The following is a 16,227-nucleotide window of genomic DNA, read 5'->3' as shown; positions in this document are numbered from 1 at the left end:
ACTGTTGGTTTACCATGTTTCTATATACAGTTAGTAATACAAAACAACAACAAACCAGATGTTGGTTTACCATGTTTCTATATACAGTTAGTAATACAAAACAACAACAAACCAGATGTTGGTTTACCATGTTTCTATATACAGTTAGTAATACAAAACAACAACAAACCAACTGTTGGTTTACCATGTTTCTATATACAGTTAGTAATACAAAACAACAACAAACCAACTGTTGGTTTACCATGTTTCTATATACAGTTAGTAATACAAAACAACAACAAACCAGATGTTGGTTTACCATGTTTCTATATACAGTTAGTAATACAAAACAACAACAAACCAGATGTTGGTTTACCATGTTTCTATATACAGTTAGTAATACAAAACAACAACAAACCAGATGTTGGTTTACCATGTTTCTATATACAGTTAGTAATACAAAACAACAACAAACCAACTGTTGGTTTACCATGTTTCTATATACAGTTAGTAATACATAACAACAACAAACCAGATGTTGGTTTACCATGTTTCTATATACAGTTAGTAATACAAAACAACAACAAACCAGATGTTGGTTTACCATGTTTCTATATACAGTTAGTAATACAAAACAACAACAAACCAGATGTTGGTTTACCATGTTTCTATATACAGTTAGTAATACAAAACAACAACAAACCAACTGTTGGTTTACCATGTTTCTATATACAGTTAGTAATACAAAACAACAACAAACCAAATGTTGGTTTACCATGTTTCTATATACAGTTAGTAATACAAAACAACAACAAACCAACTGTTGGTTTACCATGTTTCTATATACAGTTAGTAATACAAAACAACAACAAACTAGATGTTGGTTTACCATGTTTCTATATACAGTTAGTAATACAAAACAACAACAAACCAGATGTTGGTTTACCATGTTTCTATATACAGTTAGTAATACAAAACAACAACAAACCAACTGTTGGTTTACCATGTTTCTATATACAGTTAGTAATACAAAACAACAACAAACCAACTGTTGGTTTACCATGTTTCTATATACAGTTAGTAATACAAAACAACAACAAACCAGATGTTGGTTTACCATGTTTCTATATACAGTTAGTAATACAAAACAACAACAAACCAGATGTTGGTTTACCATGTTTCTATATACAGTTAGTAATACAAAACAACAACAAACCAGATGTTGGTTTACCATGTTTCTATATACAGTTAGTAATACAAAACAACAACAAACCAACTGTTGGTTTACCATGTTTCTATATACAGTTAGTAATACAAAACAACAACAAACCAACTGTTGGTTTACCATGTTTCTATATACAGTTAGTAATACAAAACAACAACAAACCAGATGTTGGTTTACCATGTTTCTATATACAGTTAGTAATACAAAACAACAACAAACCAACTGTTGGTTTACCATGTTTCTATATACAGTTAGTAATACAAAACAACAACAAACCAGATGTTGGTTTACCATGTTTCTATATACAGTTAGTAATACAAAACAACAACAAACCAACTGTTGGTTTACCATGTTTCTATATACAGTTAGTAATACAAAACAACAACAAACCAACTGTTGGTTTACCATGTTTCTATATACAGTTAGTAATACAAAACAACAACAAACCAGATGTTGGTTTACCATGTTTCTATATACAGTTAGTAATACAAAACAACAACAAACCAGATGTTGGTTTACCATGTTTCTATATACAGTTAGTAATACAAAACAACAACAAACCAGATGTTGGTTTACCATGTTTCTATATACAGTTAGTAATACAAAACAACAACAAACCAACTGTTGGTTTACCATGTTTCTATATACAGTTAGTAATACATAACAACAACAAACCAGATGTTGGTTTACCATGTTTCTATATACAGTTAGTAATACAAAACAACAACAAACCAGATGTTGGTTTACCATGTTTCTATATACAGTTAGTAATACAAAACAACAACAAACCAGATGTTGGTTTACCATGTTTCTATATACAGTTAGTAATACAAAACAACAACAAACCAACTGTTGGTTTACCATGTTTCTATATACAGTTAGTAATACAAAACAACAACAAACCAGATGTTGGTTTACCATGTTTCTATATACAGTTAGTAATACAAAACAACAACAAACCAACTGTTGGTTTACCATGTTTCTATATACAGTTAGTAATACAAAACAACAACAAACCAACTGTTGGTTTACCATGTTTCTATATACAGTTAGTAATACAAAACAACAACAAACCAGATGTTGGTTTACCATGTTTCTATATACAGTTAGTAATACAAAACAACAACAAACCAACTGTTGGTTTACCATGTTTCTATATACAGTTAGTAATACAAAACAACAACAAACCAACTGTTGGTTTACCATGTTTCTATATACAGTTAGTAATACATAACAACAACAAACCAGATGTTGGTTTACCATGTTTCTATATACAGTTAGTAATACAAAACAACAACAAACCAACTGTTGGTTTACCATGTTTCTATATACAGTTAGTAATACAAAACAACAACAAACCAACTGTTGGTTTACCATGTTTCTATATACAGTTAGTAATACAAAACAACAACAAACCAACTGTTGGTTTACCATGTTTCTATATACAGTTAGTAATACAAAACAACAACAAACCAACTGTTGGTTTACCATGTTTCTATATACAGTTAGTAATACAAAACAACAACAAACCAGATGTTGGTTTACCATGTTTCTATATACAGTTAGTAATACAAAACAACAACAAACCAGATGTTGGTTTACCATGTTTCTATATACAGTTAGTAATACAAAACAACAACAAACCAACTGTTGGTTTACCATGTTTCTATATACAGTTAGTAATACAAAACAACAACAAACCAGATGTTGGTTTACCATGTTTCTATATACAGTTAGTAATACAAAACAACAACAAACCAACTGTTGGTTTACCATGTTTCTATATACAGTTAGTAATACAAAACAACAACAAACCAACTGTTGGTTTACCATGTTTCTATATACAGTTAGTAATACAAAACAACAACAAACCAGATGTTGGTTTACCATGTTTCTATATACAGTTAGTAATACAAAACAACAACAAACCAGATGTTGGTTTACCATGTTTCTATATACAGTTAGTAATACAAAACAACAACAAACCAGATGTTGGTTTACCATGTTTCTATATACAGTTAGTAATACAAAACAACAACAAACCAGATGTTGGTTTACCATGTTTCTATATACAGTTAGTAATACAAAACAACAACAAACCAACTGTTGGTTTACCATGTTTCTATATACAGTTAGTAATACAAAACAACAACAAACCAGATGTTGGTTTACCATGTTTCTATATACAGTTAGTAATACAAAACAACAACAAACCAGATGTTGGTTTACCATGTTTCTATATACAGTTAGTAATACAAAACAACAACAAACCAGATGTTGGTTTACCATGTTTCTATATACAGTTAGTAATACAAAACAACAACAAACCAACTGTTGGTTTACCATGTTTCTATATACAGTTAGTAATACAAAACAACAACAAACCAAGATGTTGGTTTACCATGTTTCTATATACAGTTAGTAATACAAAACAACAACAAACCAGATGTTGGTTTACCATGTTTCTATATACAGTTAGTAATACAAAACAACAACAAACCAGATGTTGGTTTACCATGTTTCTATATACAGTTAGTAATACAAAACAACAACAAACCAGATGTTGGTTTACCATGTTTCTATATACAGTTAGTAATACAAAACAACAACAAACCAACTGTTGGTTTACCATGTTTCTATATACAGTTAGTAATACAAAACAACAACAAACCAACTGTTGGTTTACCATGTTTCTATATACAGTTAGTAATACAAAACAACAACAAACCAGATGTTGGTTTACCATGTTTCTATATACAGTTAGTAATACAAAACAACAACAAACCAGATGTTGGTTTACCATGTTTCTATATACAGTTAGTAATACAAAACAACAACAAACCAACTGTTGGTTTACCATGTTTCTATATACAGTTAGTAATACAAAACAACAACAAACCAACTGTTGGTTTACCATGTTTCTATATACAGTTAGTAATACAAAACAACAACAAACCAGATGTTGGTTTACCATGTTTCTATATACAGTTAGTAATACAAAACAACAACAAACCAGATGTTGGTTTACCATGTTTCTATATACAGTTAGTAATACAAAACAACAACAAACCAGATGTTGGTTTACCATGTTTCTATATACAGTTAGTAATACAAAACAACAACAAACCAACTGTTGGTTTACCATGTTTCTATATACAGTTAGTAATACAAAACAACAACAAACCAACTGTTGGTTTACCATGTTTCTATATACAGTTAGTAATACAAAACAACAACAAACCAGATGTTGGTTTACCATGTTTCTATATACAGTTAGTAATACAAAACAACAACAAACCAGATGTTGGTTTACCATGTTTCTATATACAGTTAGTAATACAAAACAACAACAAACCAGATGTTGGTTTACCATGTTTCTATATACAGTTAGTAATACAAAACAACAACAAACCAACTGTTGGTTTACCATGTTTCTATATACAGTTAGTAATACAAAACAACAACAAACCAGATGTTGGTTTACCATGTTTCTATATACAGTTAGTAATACAAAACAACAACAAACCAGATGTTGGTTTACCATGTTTCTATATACAGTTAGTAATACAAAACAACAACAAACCAGATGTTGGTTTACCATGTTTCTATATACAGTTAGTAATACATAACAACAACAAACCAGACTGTTGGTTTACCATGTTTCTATATACAGTTAGTAATACAAAACAACAACAAACCAGATGTTGGTTTACCATGTTTCTATATACAGTTAGTAATACAAAACAACAACAAACCAACTGTTGGTTTACCATGTTTCTATATACAGTTAGTAATACAAAACAACAACAAACCAACTGTTGGTTTACCATGTTTCTATATACAGTTAGTAATACATAACAACAACAAACCAGATGTTGGTTTACCATGTTTCTATATACAGTTAGTAATACAAAACAACAACAAACCAACTGTTGGTTTACCATGTTTCTATATACAGTTAGTAATACAAAACAACAACAAACCAACTGTTGGTTTACCATGTTTCTATATACAGTTAGTAATACATAACAACAACAAACCAGATGTTGGTTTACCATGTTTCTATATACAGTTAGTAATACAAAACAACAACAAACCAACTGTTGGTTTACCATGTTTCTATATACAGTTAGTAATACAAAACAACAACAAACCAACTGTTGGTTTACCATGTTTCTATATACAGTTAGTAATACAAAACAACAACAAACCAACTGTTGGTTTACCATGTTTCTATATACAGTTAGTAATACAAAACAACAACAAACCAACTGTTGGTTTACCATGTTTCTATATACAGTTAGTAATACAAAACAACAACAAACCAGATGTTGGTTTACCATGTTTCTATATACAGTTAGTAATACAAAACAACAACAAACCAGATGTTGGTTTACCATGTTTCTATATACAGTTAGTAATACAAAACAACAACAAACCAACTGTTGGTTTACCATGTTTCTATATACAGTTAGTAATACATAACAACAACAAACCAGATGTTGGTTTACCATGTTTCTATATACAGTTAGTAATACAAAACAACAACAAACCAACTGTTGGTTTACCATGTTTCTATATACAGTTAGTAATACAAAACAACAACAAACCAACTGTTGGTTTACCATGTTTCTATATACAGTTAGTAATACAAAACAACAACAAACCAGATGTTGGTTTACCATGTTTCTATATACAGTTAGTAATACAAAACAACAACAAACCAGATGTTGGTTTACCATGTTTCTATATACAGTTAGTAATACAAAACAACAACAAACCAGATGTTGGTTTACCATGTTTCTATATACAGTTAGTAATACAAAACAACAACAAACCAACTGTTGGTTTACCATGTTTCTATATACAGTTAGTAATACATAACAACAACAAACCAGATGTTGGTTTACCATGTTTCTATATACAGTTAGTAATACAAAACAACAACAAACCAGATGTTGGTTTACCATGTTTCTATATACAGTTAGTAATACAAAACAACAACAAACCAGATGTTGGTTTACCATGTTTCTATATACAGTTAGTAATACAAAACAACAACAAACCAACTGTTGGTTTACCAGGTTTCTATATACAGTTAGTAATACATAACAACAACAAACCAAATGTTGGTTTACCATGTTTCTATATACAGTTAGTAATACAAAACAACAACAAACCAAGTGTTGGTTTACCATGTTTCTATATACAGTTAGTAATACAAAACAACAACAAACCAGATGTTGGTTTACCATGTTTCTATATACAGTTAGTAATACATAACAACAACAAACCAGATGTTGGTTTACCATGTTTCTATATACAGTTAGTAATACAAAACAACAACAAACCAGATGTTGGTTTACCATGTTTCTATATACAGTTAGTAATACAAAACAACAACAAACCAACTGTTGGTTTACCATGTTTCTATATACAGTTAGTAATACATAACAACAACAAACCAGATGTTGATTTACCATGTTTCTATATACAGTTAGTAATACAAAACAACAACAAACCAGATGTTGGTTTACCATGTTTCTATATACAGTTAGTAATACAAAACAACAACAAACCAACTGTTGGTTTACCATGTTTCTATATACAGTTAGTAATACAAAACAACAACAAACCAGATGTTGGTTTACCATGTTTCTATATACAGTTAGTAATACATAACAACAACAAACCAGATGTTGGTTTACCATGTTTCTATATACAGTTAGTAATACAAAACAACAACAAACCAGATGTTGGTTTACCATGTTTCTATATACAGTTAGTAATACAAAACAACAACAAACCAACTGTTGGTTTACCATGTTTCTATATACAGTTAGTAATACAAAACAACAACAAACCAGATGTTGGTTTACCATGTTTCTATATACAGTTAGTAATACAAAACAACAACAAACCAGATGTTGGTTTACCATGTTTCTATATACAGTTAGTAATACAAAACAACAACAAACCAACTGTTGGTTTACCATGTTTCTATATACAGTTAGTAATACAAAACAACAACAAACCAACTGTTGGTTTACCATGTTTCTATATACAGTTAGTAATACATAACAACAACAAACCAGATGTTGGTTTACCATGTTTCTATATACAGTTAGTAATACAAAACAACAACAAACCAGATGTTGGTTTACCATGTTTCTATATACAGTTAGTAATACATAACAACAACAAACCGACTGTTGGTTTACCATGTTTCCATATACAGTTAGTAATACAAAACAACAACAAACCAGATGTTGGTTTACCATGTTTCTATATACAGTTAGTAATACAAAACAACAACAAACCAACTGTTGGTTTACCATGTTTCTATATACAGTTAGTAATACATAACAACAACAAACCAGATGTTGGTTTACCATGTTTCTATATACAGTTAGTAATACAAAACAACAACAAACCAGATGTTGGTTTACCATGTTTCTATATACAGTTAGTAATACAAAACAACAACAAACCGATGTTGGTTTACCATGTTTCTATATACAGTTAGTAATACAAAACAACAACAAACCAGATGTTGGTTTACCATGTTTCTATATACAGTTAGTAATACAAAACAACAACAAACCAACTGTTGGTTTACCATGTTTCTATATACAGTTAGTAATACAAAACAACAACAAACCAACTGTTGGTTTACCATGTTTCTATATACAGTTAGTAATACATAACAACAACAAACCAGATGTTGGTTTACCATGTTTCTATATACAGTTAGTAATACAAAACAACAACAAACCAGATGTTGGTTTACCATGTTTCTATATACAGTTAGTAATACAAAACAACAACAAACCAGATGTTGGTTTACCATGTTTCTATATACAGTTAGTAATACAAAACAACAACAAACCAACTGTTGGTTTACCATGTTTCTATATACAGTTAGTAATACAAAACAACAACAAACCAGATGTTGGTTTACCATGTTTCTATATACAGTTAGTAATACAAAACAACAACAAACCAGATGTTGGTTTACCATGTTTCTATATACAGTTAGTAATACAAAACAACAACAAACCAACTGTTGGTTTACCATGTTTCTATATACAGTTAGTAATACATAACAACAACAAACCAGATGTTGGTTTACCATGTTTCTATATACAGTTAGTAATACAAAACAACAACAAACCAGATGTTGGTTTACCATGTTTCTATATACAGTTAGTAATACAAAACAACAACAAACCAGATGTTGGTTTACCATGTTTCTATATACAGTTAGTAATACATAACAACAACAAACCAGATGTTGGTTTACCATGTTTCTATATACAGTTAGTAATACAAAACAACAACAAACCAGATGTTGGTTTACCATGTTTCTATATACAGTTAGTAATACAAAACAACAACAAACCAACTGTTGGTTTACCATGTTTCTATATACAGTTAGTAATACATAACAACAACAAACCAGATGTTGGTTTACCATGTTTCTATATACAGTTAGTAATACAAAACAACAACAAACCAGATGTTGGTTTACCATGTTTCTATATACAGTTAGTAATACAAAACAACAACAAACCAACTGTTGGTTTACCATGTTTCTATATACAGTTAGTAATACAAAACAACAACAAACCAGATGTTGGTTTACCATGTTTCTATATACAGTTAGTAATACAAAACAACAACAAACCAGATGTTGGTTTACCATGTTTCTATATACAGTTAGTAATACAAAACAACAACAAACCAACTGTTGGTTTACCATGTTTCTATATACAGTTAGTAATACAAAACAACAACAAACCAGATGTTGGTTTACCATGTTTCTATATACAGTTAGTAATACAAAACAACAACAAACCAGATGTTGGTTTACCATGTTTCTATATACAGTTAGTAATACAAAACAACAACAAACCAACTGTTGGTTTACCATGTTTCTATATACAGTTAGTAATACAAAACAACAACAAACCAACTGTTGGTTTACCATGTTTCTATATACAGTTAGTAATACATAACAACAACAAACCAGATGTTGGTTTACCATGTTTCTATATACAGTTAGTAATACAAAACAACAACAAACCAAATGTTGGTTTACCATGTTTCTATATACAGTTAGTAATACAAAACAACAACAAACCAACTGTTGGTTTACCATGTTTCTATATACAGTTAGTAATACATAACAACAACAAACCAGATGTTGGTTTACCATGTTTCTATATACAGTTAGTAATACAAAACAACAACAAACCAGATGTTGGTTTACCATGTTTCTATATACAGTTAGTAATACATAACAACAACAAACCAGATGTTGGTTTACCATGTTTCTATATACAGTTAGTAATACAAAACAACAACAAACCAGATGTTGGTTTACCATGTTTCTATATACAGTTAGTAATACAAAACAACAACAAACCAACTGTTGGTTTACCATGTTTCTATATACAGTTAGTAATACATAACAACAACAAACCAACTGTTGGTTTACCATGTTTCTATATACAGTTAGTAATACAAAACAACAACAAACCAGATGTTGGTTTACCATGTTTCTATATACAGTTAGTAATACAAAACAACAACAAACCAGATGTTGGTTTACCATGTTTCTATATACAGTTAGTAATACATAACAACAACAAACCAGATGTTGGATTTACCATGTTTCTATATACAGTTAGTAATACAAAACAACAACAAACCAGATGTTGGTTTACCATGTTTCTATATACAGTTAGTAATACAAAACAACAACAAACCAACTGTTGGTTTACCATGTTTCTATATACAGTTAGTAATACAAAACAACAACAAACCAGATGTTGGTTTACCATGTTTCTATATACAGTTAGTAATACAAAACAACAACAAACCAGATGTTGGTTTACCATGTTTCTATATACAGTTAGTAATACAAAACAACAACAAACCAACTGTTGGTTTACCATGTTTCTATATACAGTTAGTAATACAAAACAACAACAAACCAAATGTTGGTTTACCATGTTTCTATATACAGTTAGTAATACAAAACAACAACAAACCAGATGTTGGTTTACCATGTTTCTATATACAGTTAGTAATACAAAACAACAACAAACCAGATGTTGGTTTACCATGTTTCTATATACAGTTAGTAATACATAACAACAACAAACCAGATGTTGATTTACCATGTTTCTATATACAGTTAGTAATACAAAACAACAACAAACCAGATGTTGATTTACCATGTTTCTATATACAGTTAGTAATACAAAACAACAACAAACCAGATGTTGGTTTACCATGTTTCTATATACAGTTAGTAATACAAAACAACAACAAACCAGATGTTGGTTTACCATGTTTCTATATACAGTTAGTAATACAAAACAACAACAAAACAACTGTTGGTTTACCATGTTTCTATATACAGTTAGTAATACAAAACAACAACAAACCAGATGTTGGTTTACCATGTTTCTATATACAGTTAGTAATACATAACAACAACAAACCAGATGTTGGTTTACCATGTTTCTATATACAGTTAGTAATACAAAACAACAACAAACCAGATGTTGGTTTACCATGTTTCTATATACAGTTAGTAATACAAAACAACAACAAACCAACTGTTGGTTTACCATGTTTCTATATACAGTTAGTAATACAAAACAACAACAAACCAGATGTTGGTTTACCATGTTTCTATATACAGTTAGTAATACAAAACAACAACAAACCAGATGTTGGTTTACCATGTTTCTATATACAGTTAGTAATACAAAACAACAACAAACCAACTGTTGGTTTACCATGTTTCTATATACAGTTAGTAATACAAAACAACAACAAACCAGATGTTGGTTTACCATGTTTCTATATACAGTTAGTAATACATAACAACAACAAACCAGATGTTGGTTTACCATGTTTCTATATACAGTTAGTAATACAAAACAACAACAAACCAGATGTTGGTTTACCATGTTTCTATATACAGTTAGTAATACATAACAACAACAAACCAGATGTTGGTTTACCATGTTTCTATATACAGTTAGTAATACATAACAACAACAAACCGACTGTTGGTTTACCATGTTTCCATATACAGTTAGTAATACAAAACAACAACAAACCAGATGTTGGTTTACCATGTTTCTATATACAGTTAGTAATACAAAACAACAACAAACCAACTGTTGGTTTACCATGTTTCTATATACAGTTAGTAATACATAACAACAACAAACCAGATGTTGGTTTACCATGTTTCTATATACAGTTAGTAATACATAACAACAACAAACCAACTGTTGGTTTACCATGTTTCTATATACAGTTAGTAATACAAAACAACAACAAACCAGATGTTGGTTTACCATGTTTCTATATACAGTTAGTAATACAAAACAACAACAAAACAACTGTTGGTTTACCATGTTTCTATATACAGTTAGTAATACAAAACAACAACAAACCAGATGTTGGTTTACCATGTTTCTATATACAGTTAGTAATACAAAACAACAACAAACCAACTGTTGGTTTACCATGTTTCTATATACAGTTAGTAATACATAACAACAACAAACCAACTGTTGGTTTACCATGTTTCTATATACAGTTAGTAATACAAAACAACAACAAACCAGATGTTGGTTTACCATGTTTCTATATACAGTTAGTAATACATAACAACAACAAACCTGATGTTGGTTTACCATGTTTCTATATACAGTTAGTAATACAAAACAACAACAAACCAACTGTTGGTTTACCATGTTTCTATATACAGTTAGTAATACAAAACAACAACAAACCAGATGTTGGTTTACCAGGTTTCTATATACAGTTAGTAATACATAACAACAACAAACCAGATGTTGGTTTACCATGTTTCTATATACAGTTAGTAATACAAAACAACAACAAACCAGATGTTGATTTACCATGTTTCTATATACAGTTAGTAATACAAAACAACAACAAACCAACTGTTGGTTTACCATGTTTCTATATACAGTTAGTAATACAAAACAACAACAAACCAGATGTTGGTTTACCATGTTTCTATATACAGTTAGTAATACAAAACAACAACAAAACAACTGTTGGTTTACCATGTTTCTATATACAGTTAGTAATACAAAACAACAACAAACCAGATGTTGGTTTACCAGGTTTCTATATACAGTTAGTAATACAAAACAACAACAAACCAACTGTTGGTTTACCATGTTTCTATATACAGTTAGTAATACATAACAACAACAAACCAACTGTTGGTTTACCATGTTTCTATATACAGTTAGTAATACAAAACAACAACAAACCAGATGTTGGTTTACCATGTTTCTATATACAGTTAGTAATACATAACAACAACAAACCAGATGTTGGTTTACCATGTTTCTATATACAGTTAGTAATACAAAACAACAACAAACCAACTGTTGGTTTACCATGTTTCTATATACAGTTAGTAATACAAAACAACAACAAACCAGATGTTGGTTTACCAGGTTTCTATATACAGTTAGTAATACATAACAACAACAAACCAGATGTTGATTTACCATGTTTCTATATACAGTTAGTAATACAAAACAACAACAAACCAGATGTTGATTTACCATGTTTCTATATACAGTTAGTAATACAAAACAACAACAAACCAACTGTTGATTTACCAGGTTTCTATATACAGTTAGTAATACAAAACAACAACAAACCAGATGTTGGTTTACCATGTTTCTATATACAGTTAGTAATACAAAACAACAACAAACCAGATGTTGATTTACCATGTTTCTATATACAGTTAGTAATACAAAACAACAACAAACCAACTGTTGGTTTACCATGTTTCTATATACAGTTAGTAATACAAAACAACAACAAACCAGATGTTGGTTTACCAGGTTTCTATATACAGTTAGTAATACATAACAACAACAAACCAGATGTTGATTTACCATGTTTCTATATACAGTTAGTAATACAAAACAACAACAAACCAGATGTTGATTTACCATGTTTCTATATACAGTTAGTAATACATAACAACAACAAACCAGATGTTGATTTACCATGTTTCTGTATACAGTTCGTAATACGTAACAACAACAAACCGACTGTTGGTTTACCATGTTTACATATACAGTTAGTAATACAAAACAACAACAAACCAGATGTTGGTTTACCATGTTTCTATATACAGTTAGTAATACAAAACAACAACAAAACAACTGTTGGTTTACCATGTTTCTATATACAGTTAGTAATACATAACAACAACAAACCAGATGTTGGTTTACCATGTTTCTATATACAGTTAGTAATACAAAACAACAACAAACCAGATGTTGATTTACCATGTTTCTGTATACAGTTCGTAATACATAACAACAACAAACCGACTGTTGGTTTACCATGTTTACATATACAGTTAGTAATACAAAACAACAACAAACCAGATGTTGGTTTACCAGGTTTACATATACAGTTAGTAATACAAAACAACAACAATCCAACTGTTGGTTTACCATGTTTCTATATACAGTTAGTAATACATAACAACAACAAACCAACTGTTGGTTTACCAGGTTTACATATACAGTTAGTAATACAAAACAACAACAAACCAGATGTTGGTTTACCATGTTTCTATATACAGTTAGTAATACATAACAACAACAAACCAGATGTTGGTTTACCAGGTTTACATATACAGTTAGTAATACAAAACAACAACAATCCAACTGTTGGTTTACCATGTTTCTATATACAGTTAGTAATACATAACAACAACAAACCAACTGTTGGTTTACCAGATTCTCTTCTCTAGTGTTGTATGATGTTTCTTAGTTAAAATCATTGTTTTTGTATTTCTCATTTCAGATGCTGCTGTTCTGATTAATTGTCCAAGTTTCTGAATATCTTACGTTTGCAATTATTCAAAATACAAACTATACAAACTAGTCCAACCATTTCACATCACAAGAAAGTTGGTAATTTTGTACCAAAAGGAAACAGAACTTTGTCTGAACAACATGAATTTGTCGAAACGAAACTAACTCACAAAGCATCAAACTACGTGTTGCTTTCTTCAAATTTTCTTTAGTTTCTTCTGCTTTATTACAGAGACGAGTTTTCGTTGTGTAAATAATTTTCGTTGTTTTCAGTTCTCCGGGATGATTTTAGAACCAATCCAAAAGACGTGCAAATAGCCAGAGGAAGCACAGTAACTCTAGAGTGTACGCCACCTCGCGGCCACCCTGACCCTACAGTCACCTGGGAAAAAGATGGCCGTCCTGTAGATGATGAAGCTGGTCGTATTCGTTTAGTAGGCCCTGGAAATTTACTGATTGAAGACGTGAGAGAGGACGATGAAGGAGAGTACACGTGCGTTGCACAGAACATAGTGAGCGTTCGGAAATCTCCGACAGCCATCTTGACAGTTCGTGGTATGACATTTGGTGTTAACCTCGTATATATTTATTTATTTTAATTTATAAACTACCTCATCTCTAACAGTTTTATGTGTTATAATAATAAGCAATGTTATTTAGAATATATACATTTAGTATAACTATTAACATGCATTTAAAGAAACTATCAATCGATATATTTTTTGTCACAAATAAATAAACCGAAACATCTGTTGATTGGTGCATTATAATGACACAATAAAGAAAAGAGCACTACAATGATATCTGCCGTAAACACAAGAGCTTTGTTTTGAATTTCACACAAAGCTACTCGAGGGTTATCTGTACTAGCCGCCCATAATTTAGCAGTGTAAGACTAGAGGGAAGGCAGCTAGTCATCACCACCCACCGCCAACTCTTGGGCTACTCTTTTACCAACGAACAGTGGGATTGACCGTCACGTTATAAAGCTCCCATGGCTGAAAGGGCGAGCATGTTTGGCGCGACCGGCATTCGAACCCGCGACCCTCAGATTACGAGACGCACGTCTTAACACACTTGGCCATGTCGGGCCAAACACAAGAGCACGACAATGATATCTACTATAAACACAAGAGCACTACAATTATACCTAAAACACAATGATATCTACCGTGAACACAAGAAAACTACAATGATATCTACCTTAAACCCAAGAACACCACCGTAACACAAAGCTGTATTTTTTATCACTGGAATTTCAGCTGTGTATTTGATAAGATCTGGGACGTGTATTACTTGTCGTACTTGTATAAACGTAATCACGACTAAATCACTGTTGTTGATTGATTCTCATTTCGCGACAAATAAAAACAAACTACATTGTCTAAATAAACGAACTTCCATGAATCACTTAACTGTTTTTAATAAGTACTTTCTTTACCCAAACCTTTTGTTGTTGTTTTAAATTTCGTGTACTGAAAATCCTATGATTATTTTGTACAATAGACAGAAATCGATTGAAAAGTATTTACTAAGCCTCATTAAGCCCGAATTTAACAAAAACATCGCATCGGTCTGCGATTCTCAGCGCTTGTGCTTCTAAGATAAAGAAACGAATTCTATTCAAAGAAGAAGGAATCGTAGTTTATGAGGAATCTTCTTTTCCAGATTTCTATTTTGTTACTTTGAGATGAACGTGATATTTTATCATCTTTGATGTTACAGCTTTCCAAAACATTTTTGTTTTCAAGAACATGGCGGCTATATCACGTACTTATTTATACTATATCACGTACTTATTTATACTATATCACGTACTTATTTATATTATATCACGTACTTATTTATACTATATCACGTACTTATTTATACTATATCACGTACTTATTTATACTATATCACGTACTTTTTTATACTATATCACGTACTTTTTTATACGACAAAATCAGACATTCTTATATTTTATCTTTAAACTCACTTTTTTTCGGATATGAAAATCAAATCTCGTTGTACGTTTGGATTATTCATATTAATTTGGTTTTTACCCATTATACGTTTTATCGTGTCTATTCACAAGTACTACTGGATGTGTTTAATAAAAATGAACAT

At 30.5% G+C, this 16,227-nt stretch overlaps 1 pseudogene across 1 annotated transcript in view; it reads left to right on the top strand.

Moving 5' to 3' along the window:
- LOC143222259 (roundabout homolog 1-like) overlaps positions 1-16,227 on the top strand; it is a 199,879-nt pseudogene that overhangs the window by 136,325 nt on the left and 47,327 nt on the right. Inside the window, exon 3 of the transcript XR_013012133.1 lies at positions 14,392-14,673. The product of XR_013012133.1 is annotated as a roundabout homolog 1-like (transcript). The remainder of the gene's footprint in view (positions 1-14,391; positions 14,674-16,227) is intronic.

The sequence above is a fragment of the Tachypleus tridentatus genome, chromosome 1 (genome assembly GCF_004210375.1).
Source record: "Tachypleus tridentatus isolate NWPU-2018 chromosome 1, ASM421037v1, whole genome shotgun sequence".
Classification (NCBI taxonomy): domain Eukaryota; kingdom Metazoa; phylum Arthropoda; class Merostomata; order Xiphosura; family Limulidae; genus Tachypleus; species Tachypleus tridentatus.
The sequence above is the reverse complement of the archived record's forward strand: the minus strand, read 5'-3'. Positions and strand labels throughout refer to the sequence as shown.